Source organism: Aythya marila (genome assembly GCF_965140915.1).
Source record: "Aythya marila genome assembly, chromosome: 7".
Classification (NCBI taxonomy): domain Eukaryota; kingdom Metazoa; phylum Chordata; class Aves; order Anseriformes; family Anatidae; genus Aythya; species Aythya marila.
This window is the reverse complement of record NC_139048.1, coordinates 565,832-583,625: the sequence shown is the minus strand read 5'-3', so window position 1 is coordinate 583,625 and position 17,794 is coordinate 565,832. Positions and strand designations below refer to the sequence as shown.

The 17,794-nt window shown below is 51.9% G+C and overlaps 1 protein-coding gene across 1 annotated transcript in view; it reads left to right on the top strand.

Moving 5' to 3' along the window:
- PWWP2B (PWWP domain containing 2B) overlaps positions 1-2,206 on the top strand; it is a 44,253-nt gene extending 42,047 nt beyond the window's left edge. Inside the window, exon 3 of the mRNA XM_082764322.1 lies at positions 1,884-2,206. The gene's annotated coding sequence lies outside the window, so the exon portion shown is untranslated. The remainder of the gene's footprint in view (positions 1-1,883) is intronic.
- Positions 2,207-17,794: the final 15,588 nt, after the last annotated feature.

Genomic DNA, 17,794 nt, shown 5'->3' with positions numbered 1-17,794 from the left:
CAGACGGCGTTAGAAATTGCATCTCTGGGGCTGCAAGATAAATGCCAGCTCTGGCAACTGCTTCCAGAATGGGGAATGCTTTGGGTGCCTAAAGCAGCCTGAGTTCAAAGGCTCTCATGGGAAAAGTGCTCCCGATGCACCCAGGGTGAGCATTGCCTCTGTGGCAGCAGACGAAATGATTTCCCTGCCTTCCCATGAGCAGACAAAACAAGCTCTACCATCCAGATCAGAGATTTACATTCTGTTGGTTTTCACTCACGCTGCCTTCAGCTTGTGCTCAAGAACCAAGCCCTCAGGGAAAAGCTTCCCCTGGTGCCTGCGGAGGTGAGCTCCGACCCTGCCCCGTGTCCCCACCTCTGCCCCTGCGGCTGGACAGGACACGGCTTCACTCCTGGCCTGCGCCTCTGTTATCTGGCAGCAGCTGGCCCTATCAGTCAAGTAAGTGCTTGGCGACTGCCAGGAGGGGGAAAATACCCTGTCATCAGCTCCCCAGAAGACCTCCTGCCTGCTGGCTGCTGAGCAGGGATGGAGGCGCCCCATCGGGCAGCATGGTCCTACAGCCCCGTTCCCATCCCTTCCCTGCCACCGGCCCCAGACACAATGCTGCTGGGAGCTGCCACACTTGGGGGAGAGATGGGGGTCCCTGGGCACCCCCAGGTGCTGGCAGCCACCCCTGGGGCCTGTCCTGTCCTGGCTTTGCTCCCATTTCCTGAGCCCGTGCAGCGGGGAGCAGCGCTGGGTGCCCGCCTGGGCACAGCCAGGACCCGCCAGGGGCTTGGCCCCGGGGCACACGGCTTTGCCCGTGCCCCTGCATAATGGGCAGCTTGAAACCATTTTTATGTTCTCTGCAGGTTCTGCAGCCACTCAAAGAAATGCCTGTCTTGAAATACTCTGTGGGAACTTGGGAAAGGACAGTGGCTACCTTTGTTTGTTTGTTTATTTATAGATAAGGTTGATTTGTCTCTTGGTTATCCTATGCCATAACCCACCTTGTTTGTTGCAGTTCTCCGTCAGGTGTTATATTTAGCTACGGGTATGTGGTGGCCAAATACGCTGTGGTTTTTATTTTCAGTGGTAGCAACAACTATTCCTAAACACTACATATTTGCGGACACGTACAGCGAGTATTGAAAGCCTGGGGAGAAAACTGCAGATCTTGTTTTTTACAAGATAGTTTCCAGGTATATCTTGATTAAAGAACACGCATATGCAATTAAAGTTTCTCTTGAAGCCTGAAATTAAATTTTAAATGTCTCAGCTGTTGGAGTGTGATGTGACCTATAGCTCTAACAAAAATACTGCTGTTTAAAGGATGTGGCTTCAAAGGACATCAAAAGAAAGATTTTCTGGCAAGAACAGTCAGAGTAGCCAACACAGCCGGCAGCACAGGGACTGTGAGGCTACAGTATTTGCTTGCATTATGATTAATTTTTGCTAATGGCAATACGTGTAAACTAAACATAAAAGGCACCAGGTCCACGCACTAGAAATGCACGCAATCACTCCCACCACGCTCGGCCACATACGTGTTTGTGTGAGCTTGGAGCGAGAGCATCTTAGTGCCAAGGTACAAAAACATACATACAGTTTCAGAACAATGCAAAAAGAACGGAAAATTAGCAGTTTTGAGCCCTGACCCTGCTCCCCCACATGCGGTGCCCCGGCTGTGTTACAGTGGTCATGGACAGCACGTGCGCCACAGAGGATTTCCATGAACCTTCCCCAAAGGTCGCCCCTGCGCCCCCCCTGCACACTTGCTGAGCACGGCAGGGCATTGCTCAGCAGACGTGCTGGCCAAGGGGCTGCAGATGAGGCTCGTTACTGCTGTACCTTGCTATGTGGCAGTTACATTTTAGGCTCTTCCTTTCTGCCTTCTTTTCCAGAGCACGGGACTGCGTCGCTGCTCAAGGCTCTCGGCAGAGGTCGGTGACGGGTCTGTTTCTGGGGAAGCTGCCAGCTCCACGGCCTCCTGCTGCTGCCTTGTCTCATTTCTGTCACCGTGGCATTGCTCTGCATGGGCTGGAGCTCACCTGACTCATCATGGCCATTAGACTCATAATTTTATACATAGTCTGTGCTCAAAACCCAGCCCCGTGCACTGCTGTTCTCACTTGCACTTGGAGTATTCAGCACCAGTTGTGGTGTGGTTTCTGTCATTGTTGTTGTTAGTTTTTGTGTGTGTGTGTGTTTTCTTTGGTTGTGCTTTTTTTTTTTTTTTTTTCCCCCTACAGTACGTGTGTCATCAGATGTTGGTTGATGATAGATCTCAAGGACAGGTTTTATTACTGTGCTGTGAGTGCAATGCAGACAAAGAATGAACCTTGTTTCAGTGAAGTCAGCAAGCCCATGCTCTGCCAGCTAGGGAGTCAATTACACTGAAGCTGCCTTTTATATTTTTCTTGTACATGATATTACCGCTGAAGAAGATTAAACATAACAGAGGTGAATTTTTCATATTTCTGAATGTGTTTGAAACTTCAGCTTTCACTGCAGAGATAAAATGAACCGAATTTTCCACATGGCTGGTGGTCTTGATAGTTATTTTTATTCACATATTCTGCACTAGATGAGGAAAATATAACTGTATATGGCATATTGATCTTTTTTCTTAGTGGTCTATTGATTTCCAAGGACAAATCAATTGAATTAAAAGATCAAAGCAAGCTAAGACAGCATAATATGTTTTTAAGTTGATTTTCAAATAATTCTTTGAAAGACTCACGCTGAAGATCCATGTAATTTTTCAAGGTTTTGCGTTACTCTTCATTCTCAGTTAAACCCAATGGTTAAAATTCAACACATTTTCAGTGATCCAGTAGTAATAATAATAATTAACCAAAGTATTTTTCAAGAGGCCACGTACAAATTGGAAGGTCAGTACATGCGGAACCAATAAATGAAATGTTCCCACAGAGTATTGTATCTCTCTGGAATTCACTTATGCAGAAGATTTAAACAAATAGTTTGGCTGGAATAAAAAGAAAACCTTTGGCTGGATCATTTTGTGCCCATGCATAACATCTGTGGCTGCGCAGGCCCCAGCCAGTTCTATACAGCTGATGGGGCGTGCTGCCTCGGGGTGCAGGAGGGCAGCGGGATGCACTGCATATTACCCTCTGCTCTCTCCGGGGCAGGGAGCAGGCACGGGGCAGCACCACGGCCGCTGCAGGCTCCTGCTCTGCCAGCTGCCCCGCTGGTGTGTGCCCCGGCACCCCGACCACGAGGGGATGTGGGCTCCGAGGCAGCGTGGACACGAATGCACAATTCCCCAGGGCACAGGGCAGCTGTGCCCACCACAGTGCTGCCGGCTCCTCCGGCACAGGCATGGCCGCACAGCATCGCCCCGGCAGCCCCTGCCTTGCTCGGGGACGGGGACGGGGATAGGGCTGGGGACGGGGACGCTCCCTGCGGGATGCCCAGCACAGCTGTGGGTGCGGGAAGGATGCTGTGCACTAGCAGCTTATCTTCTTATCCAGCCACAAAGCAGCCTGGCCAGGGTGCCTCATGCGTGCAGCTACTTATCAAAACATATGCCAGAAGAAGTGCAATTAAACTGTCCTTGCAATGCTATGCGTGAGCGGCTCCTTGTGTGTCTGGAGGAGTGCGGCTCCTACCGAACAAAGTGGAAGACTGATTAGCACCGTATTCTTCACATGCATTTCAACTGGAATAGGAAAAGGTGAACATTTACTTCATGCAGAGCAAGTGCGTTTTTATCCAGGCTACTTGCTGTAATTTCCCCTTTTTATCTTAATTGCTGGCCCCAGAGCTCATATATTATCAGCTAGGAGGTGAACTTAAACACTGAAAGAAAAGGAAATGGTAATAATAATAATAAACTATTAACAAAGCTGAGAGTCTGGAAATGCTAACCATCTTCTGCTGTCTGCAAAGTGTAAAACAGGTATTTTGACTAATGAAGCTGAATTGGAGCTCATTGATTTTTTATTTTATTTATTTATTTGTTTGTTTATTTATTTATTTTTGCTGTGAGATATATGTGATTGGGGCTTTTTAGAAAAAAGCAGTTTCAATTAAATCCATTTTTGTGAATTGCTTTTGTTGTTGTTTGAATGATTGATTGTTTAATTGCAATGAAATTTCTGGTGGGAAAAATCAAAATGCATCATTTTGCTTTAGGGAGGAAGTATTTCAGCTATCACTTGCAGCCCAGCAGGCCAACTGCATCCTGGGCTGCATCACCAGAGGGGTAGGCAGCAGGGGAGGGAGGGGATTGTGCCCCTCTGCTCTGCCCTCCTGAGGCCCCACCTGGAGCCCTGCGTCCAGCTCTGGGCCCCCAGCACCAGAAGGATGTGGGGCTGTTAGAGCGGGGCCAGGGGAGGGCCACGAGGATGCTCAGGGGGCTGGAGCACCTCTCCTATGAAGAAAGGCTGAGAGAGCTGGGGCTGTTCGGCCTGGAGAAGGCTCCAGGGTGGCCTCGTTGATGCTTTTCAATAATGAAAAAGAGCTTATGAAAAAAAGCCACTCCTCACCAGCACCACTTGGACACAGAGCCATCGACCACCACTCTCGGGGTGTGACCTTCATGCCAAATCCCTGTCCACGGAGTGGTCCTCTCTCCAATCTGGAGACCAGGACGGTGCTCAGAGGGTGGTGAGGCACTGGCCAGAGAGCTTGCAGATACCCCATCCCTGGAGGTGTTCAGGACCAGGTTGGAGAAGGCTCTGGGCAGCCTGACCCAGTGGGAGGTGTCCCTGCCTATGGCCGGGGGCAGAACTGGGTGACCTCCAAGGTCCCTTCCAACCCGAGCTGTTCTGTGACTCTGTGATTCTATGCAGAGACTGCTCAGGTGCTGGGTCAGACCTGTGCCATGGTGAGGACAGTGGGACCACAGGGTCACTGTGAGCTGTGACCAATGCCAGCAGCAACCACAGTGCCCCAGTCCCCTGGCTGCAGTGCCTGAGGCGTGGGGGCTGCTCCCCCTGCTCCAGGCCCTGCAGGTGGCTCTGCACAGTGTACTGCTCACTTCGTGTTATTGCTAAAGGCTGTCAGCCCGTGTAACAGGGAACAGCTGGCAGTTTTCTTAAAGATGCAGTGTGCAGGCCCGGCCAGCAGCGTGTGGCTGTCCGGCTCCCTGCCTCACGGCCAGCTGTGACATGGGCACTGCTGGGGGCAAAGGGGACGGGGCTGAGCCCCGCTGCCTGCTCAGGCAGGGGGTGCATGGGGAGACGCAGCCGAACCTCGGTGGTGGCCTGGGTTGATGGACAGGAGAGTAGGTGGTCTGCTGCTTTCACGGGTGAAATGAGAAAAAGGAAAAGGAAAAAGGCTCTGTTGTTCCTGCTGTGCTCACCTCTGGCTGAGGTCTGCTGCGGGGTGCAATCCTTCCTCTCTTCTGCCCCGCTTCCGCCCCGGCTGCTGCTGCGCCGGGCTCTTTTGGTTTTATTTGCTCGGAAAGTAGCTCAAGTCTAAATGATACTTTCCTGACACGGAATGTTATATTTTTAGCGAAGTTGCCAGTTTTTGCGTCAAAAACAGAATGAATTTGCTTTCTTTTTTTGTCCACAGCCTATCCTGTTCCCTGTGCTGCTACAGAAATTTGCAGCTGGTACGTAGGAAATTACAGCTTCGCGTGTCCAAAACTTGGTGGCACATCAAAGCCACCTTTTGGAAAAGTACGTTGAGGTGAAACAAACCAGATGTGCATTTCTAGTCTTTGGTACCGCTGCTTTTCTTCTAACTAACCGAGTCTGGAAGAGGCAGCACTGCTGGGAAGGAGCGTGCTCACCTGCATGTGCACAGAGGCACCGGCACCGCGGGTGCCAGCGCAGGGGCAGCTGTCAGCGCAGTGCCCAGGCTGCAGGGGCCAGGCCTTTGCCGAGGTGTGGGACGGTGAGAGCAGCGACCAGGGCCAGGCTCTGGTGCCCTGAGTGGTGCCCCTCTGCTGCGAGGGGCCGGAGCTGCAGCAGGCAGCGGGAGCTGTGCCCAGGCTGGGGCAGAAGGGGCTGGAGGTGGAGGTGGCCGTGTGGCAGGGCAGGCTTCTCGGCATGGCGTGGTCGCTGTGACAGCAGTGGTGCAGAGCAGGCTGTTTACAGGGTATCGTGCACCCTGACAGTTCTTTGGCTTCCCCTTTTTTAGCACCACGTGGTCACTGTCCCGTATGATGGGCGAGAGACACCCGGGCACACCTGGGACGGCTCCAGCTCACGTAGTGCCTGGAGACATTTGGGTAAATCCGAGGGTGGGAATTCACTGACTCCTCGGGTGGCTGGCGGCCAGAGCAGCCCTGCCCCAACTGTCAGGCTAAAGCAAACACGACTGAAATTATACTGCCACCTGCACGCCTCGTTGCTTAGAGCTGTGTGATGCTTCCAAAGCACTGCAATTTTTGCAGATTAGGGCGAATGTCATGAAACTTTCTAAATTAAACACGCATCAGGCTTCAAACTGTGAAGTGCTCCGCAAGCCCCCAGACAGGAGTCTTGGTCTGTGCCTCTGGGGGCTCAGTGACTGCGGGATGGCAAAACTGAGACCTGTGTCAGGGCTGCCCCCGGCAGGGCTGCCCCTGCCCCAGCCCCCAGCCCCGGCCCCGGCCTCACCAAAAGCATGGGAGCTGCAGCTCGCCCCAGGCAATTCAGGTTCGTGCCGGGAGCGTCCCTCCTGGCTTCCCACTCGCAGCATTTCTCGTGTCTTTGTCTTCTCAGCCACCCCTCGCTGTTAATGGTTTTTCTTATGAGTCACTCTGTAACGTGTAATTTACACATCTGTATTTAGTGTTTGGAATAGGCATTTGGTGTAGCAAGCATGACAAAGAAAGTTTAGGATTTTTGTAGAAATAAGTCTTAAAAAGCAACATTAAAGCAACAGAGATGATATTGCTGTAAAATAAGCAGAATGAGTGCCATCTTTTTGTAAATATGCAGTGCCATGTGGGTGAGCTTCCTGCTTTAGAAAGGCTTTAATTCTCCATTAAATTCAGTATGATTTTCCTGCAAGCAGAGTCCCATGCTATTCCTGCATTCCAGACTGCAAGCAGCAACTTAGGTTGCTGGCACAGGGTGAGCAATCTGAAAGGAAGGCATGTCTGATCAGAGCTCTCCATCACCATCACCCCCTGCAACTCCTGCCGCTGCCGGGAGCAGAGGGGATCACTGTCGCCGCGCACGCTCAGCACCACGCCTGGAGCTGGTGGGTTCCTACTGCATGTACCAGGTCCTCTCGATCTTCTATTTAACATGCACGTGAAGTACGAACATCATCTGAGTGATGAAAGCCTAAGAGCCCACCCCACTGGCAGAGCCCGTGGCAGTGAGGGGCTGAGGCAGGTGGCGGAGCCTGGGGGCGAGGATGCAAGGCAGCATGGCATGGGAGGCAAAATAAGCAACTGGGCACAGGGGAAGCGGCTTGGGATTGTAGTCAGGGATGATCTTCAGTCAGCGTTCACACTGTGCTGAGGTTCATCACCTCCCTCCGTGGCTGTACACAGTCACCTTGCAATGAGAAAAGCTGGCAGGGACTGGGGCTGGCCAGAACTGCCAGGAGAAAAGTCCAGTTTCAAACTCCATCTTAAATCGATGGGTGTTGCGGGCTTTTGTCCAAGGTGAAAATGTGTCCCACAGGCTTTCAGACTGTACCAGCCCCGCCACAGCCCAGGAGCTGTTACCCACTGCCAGATCCCTGCAGCCTGCCAAAGCCAAGACAAAGGGCAAGCTGCAGTTGGTGGGGGGCTGGAGGCTGCAGCGTGGCAGGCGGGGGCACGGGGCTCACCAGCCGGAGCAGTGCTGCTGAAAGCCACCGGGAGTTTGAGATGGTGCTTGCTGAGCATCTTACCGAACTGTAGCTGCAGGGGTCTTGAGACAACAAATGCGGGAGTAAATCCAAGAGATCACCTTGCTGCGAGCTCAGCCTGTGTTTGGGGGAGGCCCTGACCCGCAGCTCCCAGCAGGGCCGCTGCTGCCCCACAGAGCAGCCCCTGCCCCACACAAGGCACCCAGCCACAGGGCGCAGGCTGGGGCTGGGCATCCCCAGGGGGTGGCAACCCACAGAAGGCCCCATGCCAGTGCCAGAGAGGGCAGGAGCTGCCCCACCGGCAGCCCAGCTGTTCAAGAAGCCACAGTTTTTTAAGTGGATCAGTTAAGATCAGAGTGTAGGAAAAGCTACAGAAAGCTCCATGGAAAATGGGCTTGTTCTGAACTCTAGAAAATGGAGCCAGATTGGATTCTTTTTACTGCTTTGTGCCATCACCAGCTGGGGAATGAGAAGCCCTAGTGCAGTTCCAGATTCCTCGCTGGCTCCTTTGCAGATTTAATAAAGTAAATGAATTGCTTGGCTTTACTTCTTCTGTCCTCGGATAGGCCTGAGGACTTTTTTTTGTCATTCCTGTAGCTATGATGAGAGCTTTAGTTGGTGCTAAAATTCAGGTTTGGAATGCATCCAAAACCTTCTGGCAGTTCCCAGAGTCACAGTATATTTAGGCAAAATTTATTGGATAATTGTGGAAAGGCCCCACAGCAAGGAGCTGGACTGCTATTTCCATAGCAAGAGGCAGATGTTAGCAGGGACAGATTTGAATGCAGATTTATTTAACACACATTTTTTGCCGTTATTAATACAATTAACTTGAGGTTTCCACTGGAGATGCATCTGGCGAAAATTCTGCAGACTAGTTCTCGTGTATAATTATGTGTTCCTGCTGGGCTCAGCTTGGACTTCTTTGGACTCAGAGAGTCCAAAAACATTTCACAGCCCATGTAGAAACTGCAGGATTGACTCAAGGTTTGGGACGTCTCATCTAAGCCTTTGCTATGGGATCTTCACTTGCTTGTTGTTTCTTCCTAACTTTCTTCCTCCTTTCAATCAATAAAGTACAATATTTTGAACAACGAAAAGATGTTCCAATTCATCTTATTGATGTTCTTATTTATAGGCCCAGAGAACAAGATGACTGCATGGAAGGGCCCCAAAGCTCCATTTCTTTGCAATAAAAATAGATTTAGGGAACACGCTCTTTAAAGTTGTTTTTCAGAGCTATAAAAAGAATATGGCAATGTTTCCCTTTGGTATGTCTACATCCTTTCCACTAAATAAGTGATTTCCTTTTTAGCTTTGCTGATTAGGAAGTTCTCTTCTGGAGGGTTCTGCTTTGATGCTTCTGGAAAAAGAAAGTCAAATTAGCAAATCTACAGGAAAGAATTAACACAGCATTGTTCCCCGTGTCTAAAATGTAGGGATTAACCTTCTGATTTGATTTAGGCGAGTTTCAAACAGGCTAAGAAAATACGAACGCAGAAGCTTATCTTCGGCTACAACTGTGTTACCTGCGAGGAGTTCCTCTGCAGCTCGGCGTGGGGCTGTGTGGGGCTGTGCAGCTTGTTGTGGGGCTGTGTGGGGCTGCATGGGGCTGTGCAGCTTGTTGTGGGGCTGCATGGGGCCATGCTCCCTTGTGGACCCCTTGCCTGGCAGACCCCGCTCTGCTGCGGCAGCCAGCCCCTGCCAGGCCTCTTCAATGCACAGACCAAGGGCACAAAGGGGCAGGCTGCCTTGCCAGAAGCTGAGGGAAATCCCTGTTTAAGACGCATTTGCTGTCTTTCTTCTCACTGGAAAGCTCAGGTGGATTAGTCCTACTTAATGCGTCAGGGTTTCTCAAAGTTAGTGTGGCACAGGTCTATGCTGTGCGTATTTCTGAATAAATACCTTTGCTCCTGTTAAAATCTGCCCGAATAGTGCCCAAAGCATCCTCTCCCTAGCTCTTGCTGAAAGCAGGTTAAAGCCCGCCAGCCCCTCTGCGTCACACAGCAGCAATTCTCTGCAGGGTGGGGCAGGAAATGCTTTCTTCTCCCATTAAATTTTTAGAGCAGGAAAAAAAAAATCCACTCAGCATTTGTGTGAAGCCCAGAAAAGCCTCGGCTGCACCCACCCCCAGCAGCAAGAGCCCCGCTTGCTCCCAGCAGTGACTGCAGCATCCTTGTCCCTGTCCCCGTCCCTGTCCCCATGCCGTGCTGTGCCGGCGGTGCAGGCACAGGGCTGGCGGGCAGGGCAGGAGCCAGCCAGCCTTCCTGGGCCTGGGCAAGGGCAGTGTGTTCAAGGTCTATGCCTTAGCTCTATTTTTCCATTTCCTTTCGCTCAGCAAAACCTTTTACCTTGTTTATCTCTGCTATAAATAGTTTCCTCTGTGCCTGCTTTCTCTCTTGCTGTGGTCAATAACACGCTGTGCTGGGGTTTGGGGTTTTTACTTGTTTAACTGATTATTTTTTTGCCTATCACCGGTGTCAGAGTGGAGTGCAAAAACAGATTAAACCAGGAGAGATTAAAGTGAGAGGAAAATAAATGGGTCTAAAAATAAACCCCGGGCTCCTGAGGCCCACGTGAGTCAGTTGCACATCGTGCAGCTCAGCTCCCTTCCAAGCAACGAGCCCCTTGATTTCTGGTGGCGATAGCAGCAACGTGCACGAGGAAACGTGCACCTGGGGAAAGCCACGCTTGGCTGTGTGCGTGTGTGCATGTGTGTGTCACCCCCTGCCACACGCACACGCTGGCGCTTTGCTGAGCGGCTGCTCTGCCCTGGTCCTGCTCTGCTGGGGGCTGGGGGCTGGAGCTGGGGGCTGGGGGCTGGCTGAGGCGTCCCGCTGGGGCTCACTGCCACCATCACCGGGTGCTGCCCGTGGTGCCACCCCCAAACCTGGGGGCAGACAATGCCAGGTGGGTGCAGGCTCTTCCCCAGCTCTGCAGCAGCTCCTGGCCCCCCTAGGGCACCGGCAGGGCAGGGAGCCCCGCACCCATGTGGTAGGGACAGGATGCTGTGTGGGAGGGGATGCTGCAGGACCCAAACCCCCAGGCTTTGGGGACTTCACCAGTCACTGGCAGTTCTGTAGTGACGAATTCAAAGCTTTTTTTAACCCCCTCTCATGTAAGAGATGTAAGCGAGATGCAAAACTCCTATCAGCAGGCTGGAGGCTGTAAGAAACCCAGGTGTTGAGGCTGTCATGGTTTCTGTTCTGCCTTTTTTGCCTTCCTGGCCAGGGACACCTGGGCTCAGGCAGCGGCCTGTGCTGGGGGTGCTGCTGCGGGAGCCCTGCACGGGCTGGGGAGAGCACGCTGCGCTGCCGGGGTTAGGGTGGTCTGCCTGCCCCTCCTCTGGCAAGAGGGATTTTTGGGGCAAGTGGCAAAGGCAGAGCCGCTCGGGGTCATTGTGCAAGACCCGCACAAGGAGGAAGTGGAAAATCACAGATCAAGGGAGACGAAACCTGGTTTCCAAATAGGAAGGTCATGCCTGGATAAAGCAGAGGAATTTCAGCTGATGCCGGGCTCTGCGTGGTGACAGCAGCGGGGCGGGGTGACGGGCCCAGCAGGAGTGTGTGCCAGACCCTACCCACGGCACCGGCAGGGCGAGAGGTGTGGAGTAATGGAAAATGTGGGGAGCTGGCACGCTGGCTTGAAAACCAGCTGAGCACGAAACGGCCCCGTGCTCCTGTAGGTGTTTGAACGAGGCGCGGCGGGCGCATAAGAGGATTACTGGGTTACAGAAGAAGACTTCTTTGTCTGGAAAAATTGCTAGCTGATAATGGAGATATTCCCCTCCCTGCTCTGTTATGTAAACAGCTGCTGTGTGTTGGCATTGCCTCCTCTCCTGTGACAGCAGAGATGCATTTCATTTGCCGGGTGTTGGTGCTGCGGCACCGCCAGCCCCGCACCCCCCGCTGCCTCCCAGCCCTGAGCCTCACTGCAGCGGGGCTGTGCCCCGGGAGGGGGAACCAGCTCACGAGCCCGTGCTATCACTGCCTGCTGAGAGCCTGTGGCAGGAGTTGTGTGTAGATACTGCACGATAAAAGTGGTCCTTCAGTATGAACATTGATTCCTCAGTTCGATCACACTTGTACTGCCAGTGCGAGCATCGGGGTGGTGGCAGCCATGAGGAGGCGTTTGGGACTGAAAGCCTGGCTGCTTCTCCCTCTGAAGACCTGGCAGCTGAGTGCGCCCCGTATTTCCTCTGGGTGCTGGGTGCCCAAACAGTCCCACAGCCACCGAGCTGCAGCCACCACGAGCTCCTGGCCATGGGTGGAACAGGGCCGGGGCTCGGTCGGCTGCATCGCCTCTGGAACGGGGGCAGAGGCTCAGGGAGCGGGTGCACCCTGCTTGTAAACACAGCCTGCCCCAAAAAGGCAGAAATCGTGAATCTTTCCTGAAAGTCAGAAAATGTTTTCTAACTTTAATGATTTTAGGACAAACTTTCAGCACCCTGTTTGCATCCCTGCTTTTGTTCTAAGGCTATGACCCACACTCGCTGACCAGTGAGGTTTACCCCTAACTCAGGCAGGCTTGAAAACAATCTTTGGAAAATCTGGGCAAAGCAAGATGCAATTTTGACCCCAAATGTATGTATGTGTGCATATTGATACTTCTCTAGCATTCGCCTATGAGCAGGAGGAATACCTTCATTTACTCGTTTCACAGGGCCCCGCTGTGGGATTGGTTTGTATTTATAGAGAGCCAAGAGAGCGCAGAGCAGTAGATACTCACTGGAGGGAGTATAGAAAGATGAGAAAATTGCCCCCATGTGCCTGCTGCTCTGTCAGTCCCACGCCCTGTGCATACAGAACGTCAAACACTGACAGCATGCACGCTGTTCAACAGAAGCAGGCATTATTAAAAAATAAAAAAAAAAAAAAATAGAAAAAAGAAGTTTGAGTGTGTGTGTCCCTGTATATGTGCAAATATTTACATCTAACTTGCTATGGTTTTACAGAGAAATATATTATGAGAACTTCTGGCCATGGTCAGTCTGCAGTTTCAAATACCTCTATTCAGAGACTTCAGGAAATAATTTATGGCTAATTTGATGGCAGCAGAGCTGGACTTCAGTTCACCACAGGGCTTTGGCTGCCAGGCCCCACTCAGTAGATGTTGTGTTTCCCCAGCAGTGCCTGCTGCAGCCACAGACCGAGGGGACAGTGCTCAGGGCTGGGAGTGTCTGCACCCAGCCACCCCCCCCCCCAACCCCTGCCCAGGGCACTGGTTTGCAGCGTCAGATAACCTTTAAAACAAGGCATCACCTCTTGTACTGGTTTCTAGTATTTTCTTTCCAGTTACAGGTCCCTGGAAGCTTTCCATCAGGAGCAGGTGAAATCCTGTCTATGGGAACAGACCAGAGGTTTTGGCTGCCCCTTACACACCCCAGGCTGTCGCTGTGAATCCAAAGCTGCAGTCCAGTAGCTACTCGTGTCTTGGGTAAAAAGTCCTCTGCTATGTATGATCCCCACAGAGGGGAACCTTGTTCTGCTCCAGGTTCCCCTTTCCAGATGCCGTTACTTCACCATACAAGGGCAGAAGAGCAAATATCAATTACTGAATTATGCTTCAGGAGAGACATTAGGGGATGTGGTTCCCATCTTGCCTTTCAGGCTGAGAAATAATTGCTTTGCCTAATAGACACTCCCCTGGGATTCTCCTATGCATTCCCATTAGCTGCAGATGTAGGAAAATCACCGGCGGCAGAGGGGCCCATTCCCCTGGCAGTGCTGTAGGGCCGCCACGCACACGAAGCCCTGCCTGGGGAGCCCCTGTGGCCAGGGCTGTGGGGCAGACCCCCGGCAGTGAGTGCCGTGCCACCTTGCTTGCACTGGCCCCAGAGCGATCGCTTTCCCCCTGCTCCGCTGCAGCCCCTGCCATATCCTATTCCCTTAGATACTCCCTGCGCCGTCCCCGCAGGGCACCTCCGTCCCTGGGCGACATGTGGCCGGCGAGGTGCAGCGGCACCCGGCCATGGGCGCTGTGAGAAGCACACACAGAACCCAGAGCTGTGCCACGCTGCAGGGCCAAGCGTCCTCTGGGGAGTTCATTACAGGAAACGTGCAGGCAGGGGCCAAGATGCACAAATCAGGGTGAATCACAGCTGCTAAAAAGAGATGAGTTTCAGTGTCCCCGTGACTTTGGGAGAAGTGTGCTCAGGTGCTTGGTCCGGCAAATGCGCCTGGGACAGCGAGTTTGGGCCAGAGCTGAGTCGTTAACATTTACAAAAACTGTATCATCTCCATGAAAAGTCTCAGCCGCAGAATCCAAAGCATCCTTTGTATCAGAGGTGGGTGTTTATTGCCTTACATCAAGTCTCATACCATGCCTTATTGTCAATCAAGGTGCTGTTTCACAAAGTGGGTTTCCACACGGGAAAATGCAAATTTCATTTTTTGTGGAAGACAGCTAATGAATGCTCCTCAACACTTACCCTTGTTAATAGCTCTTTAATTCTCTAATGAATATTTATGAGTCGTTGCCTGAAAGCAATGAACCTTGGTGTGTACAGGCTGATATTTCATAGGGATTGTGTTTGAAATTAAAATAGCAGTTTAGTTTTTTTTCTTCTCTGTAAAGAGTGCAGTGAAACAGCTGAACAGAATGAGAATAGCAACAAATTCTTTTTTTTTTCTTTTCCTTTTTTTTTTTTCCCCTTCCTTTATGGCAACTACAGAATTATTCAGACGCCTCTTGCCAGAAGAGGTGTATTTGGAGGGTGGTTGGCAGCATCAGCAGTGCTCACCCGTATCAGGGTCCGGCCTCATCCCTGGCCATGGCAGTGGTGGCCACGAGGTGCCGCACGTCGTGCTCATGACTCGCCCACCACCACCCGCCACAGGAACCGCTGCTGCTGCCAGGCCCTGCGCTTCTGCTCCGTGTGTGGCAGACAGCACAACAAGGGGGCCGGCAACTGGGCCCGTTCTTGGCCAGCTGGCTGTGATTTCCTGCACGGAGCTCATGTATTGTAGCACCGTGCTGATGGCTGGGTTGTGTTCTCATCCTGTGTATGCCATGGGCTGTGGTGATCTCCTTATCAGCATTGTAGTCATACATCATAACAGCTCTGATTCCTGTCCGCTTGCCTTTGTTCATGTGCAGACTGCAAAGATGGATTCTGAGCAAACAACAAACAAACAAGTGCAGGGAAACATCACCTTTACTTACGTAGTGACATAATAATGGGTGAGATAAAGCAGAGTGTAACGCATAAAATCCTTGTGGCCGGTGACGTTTTCAGTGGCTTCCCCTTGTCCATCTGTCAGCCCGTGTGCCACAGGAGGATGCCGTTCAGAGGAGCCCTGTGTCCCTGTGCCCACAGCACTGCCTGCAGCATGGCAGCTCGGTGTCCAAAGTGCCGTGTTTCAAAGGTCTCTCACCTGTGACAGGCATTCGTGTGACATTTCCCACACACTTCTGCATCCCCAAAGGTTCCTCTCCCATTTGAGTAAGCATTGGGTAGTTTCTTCAGCAAACCTTCACCTCTTCCCTTTGGAAAGTCTCATGCTGGTATTCAAGAAAAAACGTACTGATAGCATCCCAGACAACTTCCCCCATTTAGTGACTGTGAGCTGCAAAAATGGAAAACACAAATGCTCCCCTCTGGGGAGGACAGGAGCCCTATGGATGACCTGGGTTGTCGCGGCTCCAGCCCTGGTGTGCAGACCCTGCAGGACCTGCCCCAGCTCCCCCGTACCCCAGAGCGGGCACCCTGTGAAAGGAGGTGCTGGACAGCACTGCGAACATCATGCACCTCATGCAGGTCTGTTTGTCTGGGGGCTTTTCTGCTCCAGTGTTCTTGTTTCTTCTGGGTTTGAGCATAAAGAAAGCAAAGAGAGTGAGAAGAGAAACATCAAAGCCTTTAACGCTGTTTATTCAAGAGAAGCAAGATGAGCTCACTTGCAGGAAAGCTTTAACCAGCCGGCTGTGCGAGTTGCAAATCTGCTGGGTGGGGAGAGCCAGCCCCTGCCAGCCCCTGCCAGCCCCTGCCAGCCCCTGCTTGCCCAGAGGCTGCCGGCTGCTCGGGGTGCAGGGCAGCCCAGGGCTGCCAGCATCGCCCAGCGCATGGCACCCAGCCCGCTGTGCGCTCAGCGTCTCCAACCTTCCCTTCTCGGTGATCTCTGTCTGCTGTGCATCCTCCAGCAGACACAGAGAGGATGCTGAAGCAGAGTTCTGTTACCAGGTATTGTGCAGAGTGGAAGAGAAGCTTATCTGAGGGGGTTAGTGGCTTCCTTACTGTGTCAACTTGTACAAAATAGTAACTTAGAACATTAGTAAATGCCAGAAGCTGACACTGTGCTCCAATGCTTTGTTCCAGCGTATTCTGGAATATTCCACATGTGGAACACTTTATTCCAGAATATTTTTTCCCTCTGGGACATGACAACATACCAATTTGTATGTGGAAAGCCACTGTTTGCAAACAAGTGTGGTGCGGTTTGTAGTCATGGCTGGTACTAATCTCCAGCTTTAGATGTTCACAATCAATACAAATTAAGTTCGCAATGGGAGTTGATTAAACAGGACACAGTCAGCATTTGTGAGCATTCATCTGAATTTCAGATTGTGTTTACTGTCGTAGCATCCACCCGTATTTCCCCCAGTTTCCTTTTTCTGCACAGGACTTCATGGAAGAGAGCTGTGAATTAGCTGCTTTTCAGACGCCGAGCAGCACACTTGTGCATAACCAAATTCATTCTCTCCTGTTTAGCTCTCGTGTATTCACTGTGCATGTCAGCTGAAACATTTCTCCCTGAAATTGTTTCAGCTGGAGGGCATAGCTTTCCCTAAATTGTTCCTCCAAAGTGGTACTTTGAATTGAAAGATTTCAAGTCAGTAGTTCAGCCTGAGATTTCAGAGTGGCAGGACAGCTCACTTAGCTATTGTTTGAGCTGAAACCTCGCAGAACTACTCGGTGCCTCAGCTTCTCACCCTGACTTTGGATAAATCAAACGTCAAAATGACAACATTTCCCACAGCAAATTCCTTTCTCTGGACAGATTAATTCATCTCCTGCCATACATTAGCTGATGCCAAAAGCAGGTCCCTACGTGCCAGTGCGAAAAATACCAGCAGCAATTCCAGGGCAGATGCAGCCACTGGCTGGAAGCCTCACGGGGCCAGCACTGAGCTGTGGGGCCACGGCAGCCACCGGGGTCACGGCAGTGCCTGGGGTCACAGCAATGCCTGGGGCCAGTGTCAGGCAGAGGCACGGGCACCACGCACCCTGTGCTGCAGTGCAGGCACAGCCCTTCTCCTGCCTGACCTTCCTACCTTTCTTCCTCAGCATGTAAGAATGTGCATGGGACAGCACCACAGAGCGCCTCACACACTCACAGGGCACCCAGCGTGGAGGGGCCATGGGAGACCACCGGCTGCCCTCGCTGGAAAGCATTCCTTCTGCATGGTGGGAGCAAACCCCTGCTGGTGCGACTCGCACCCCTTGTCCCTGGTCCTCTCTGTGTGGCTGCCTGTGAAGAGACTCAAGGAAAAAAGCTCACTTGCAGCTTGGCTAATTTGCACTGCACCATACGACCAGATCTGTTCAAATGCTGAGTTGCTAAACTAAGTCTGCAAGAAGGAACTTTTTCCCTAAAATATTAGCCAGCTTGTTAAAGTTAGCAATATAAAGGGGAAGTAAGGATTGCATTTCGTATGGAACAAGTTTATCATAGTGCTTTACAAAAAGGAAAAGAACGGCACCAGTAGCTGCAGTAGCTAAAATAAGAGTAACACATAATCATAACGGTGGTTCTTCCTGATTTGGGTCAGTAACTGCTCACCAAGCCTAAGAAAGGGATCCCTCACTTGACAAAAGGCAGATAAAGAATTTGGATGAAATGCTACATTGTGACAAGATGCAGTGAAGATCACACACAGGTGTTAGCGTTTGGGTGTTGTCTGTGCAGCCTCGGGCAGAGCAGGGCAGGATGCTCTGTGCCGGGCACTGCTGCAGCCGTGCTGCCCTGCTGCACGCCCGTGGTGCTGTAACGAGACCAGCCCGTGGCTTGCTGAGCTCCTGCCTTGCCCGGCTCCTCAGCCCTTCCTTCCT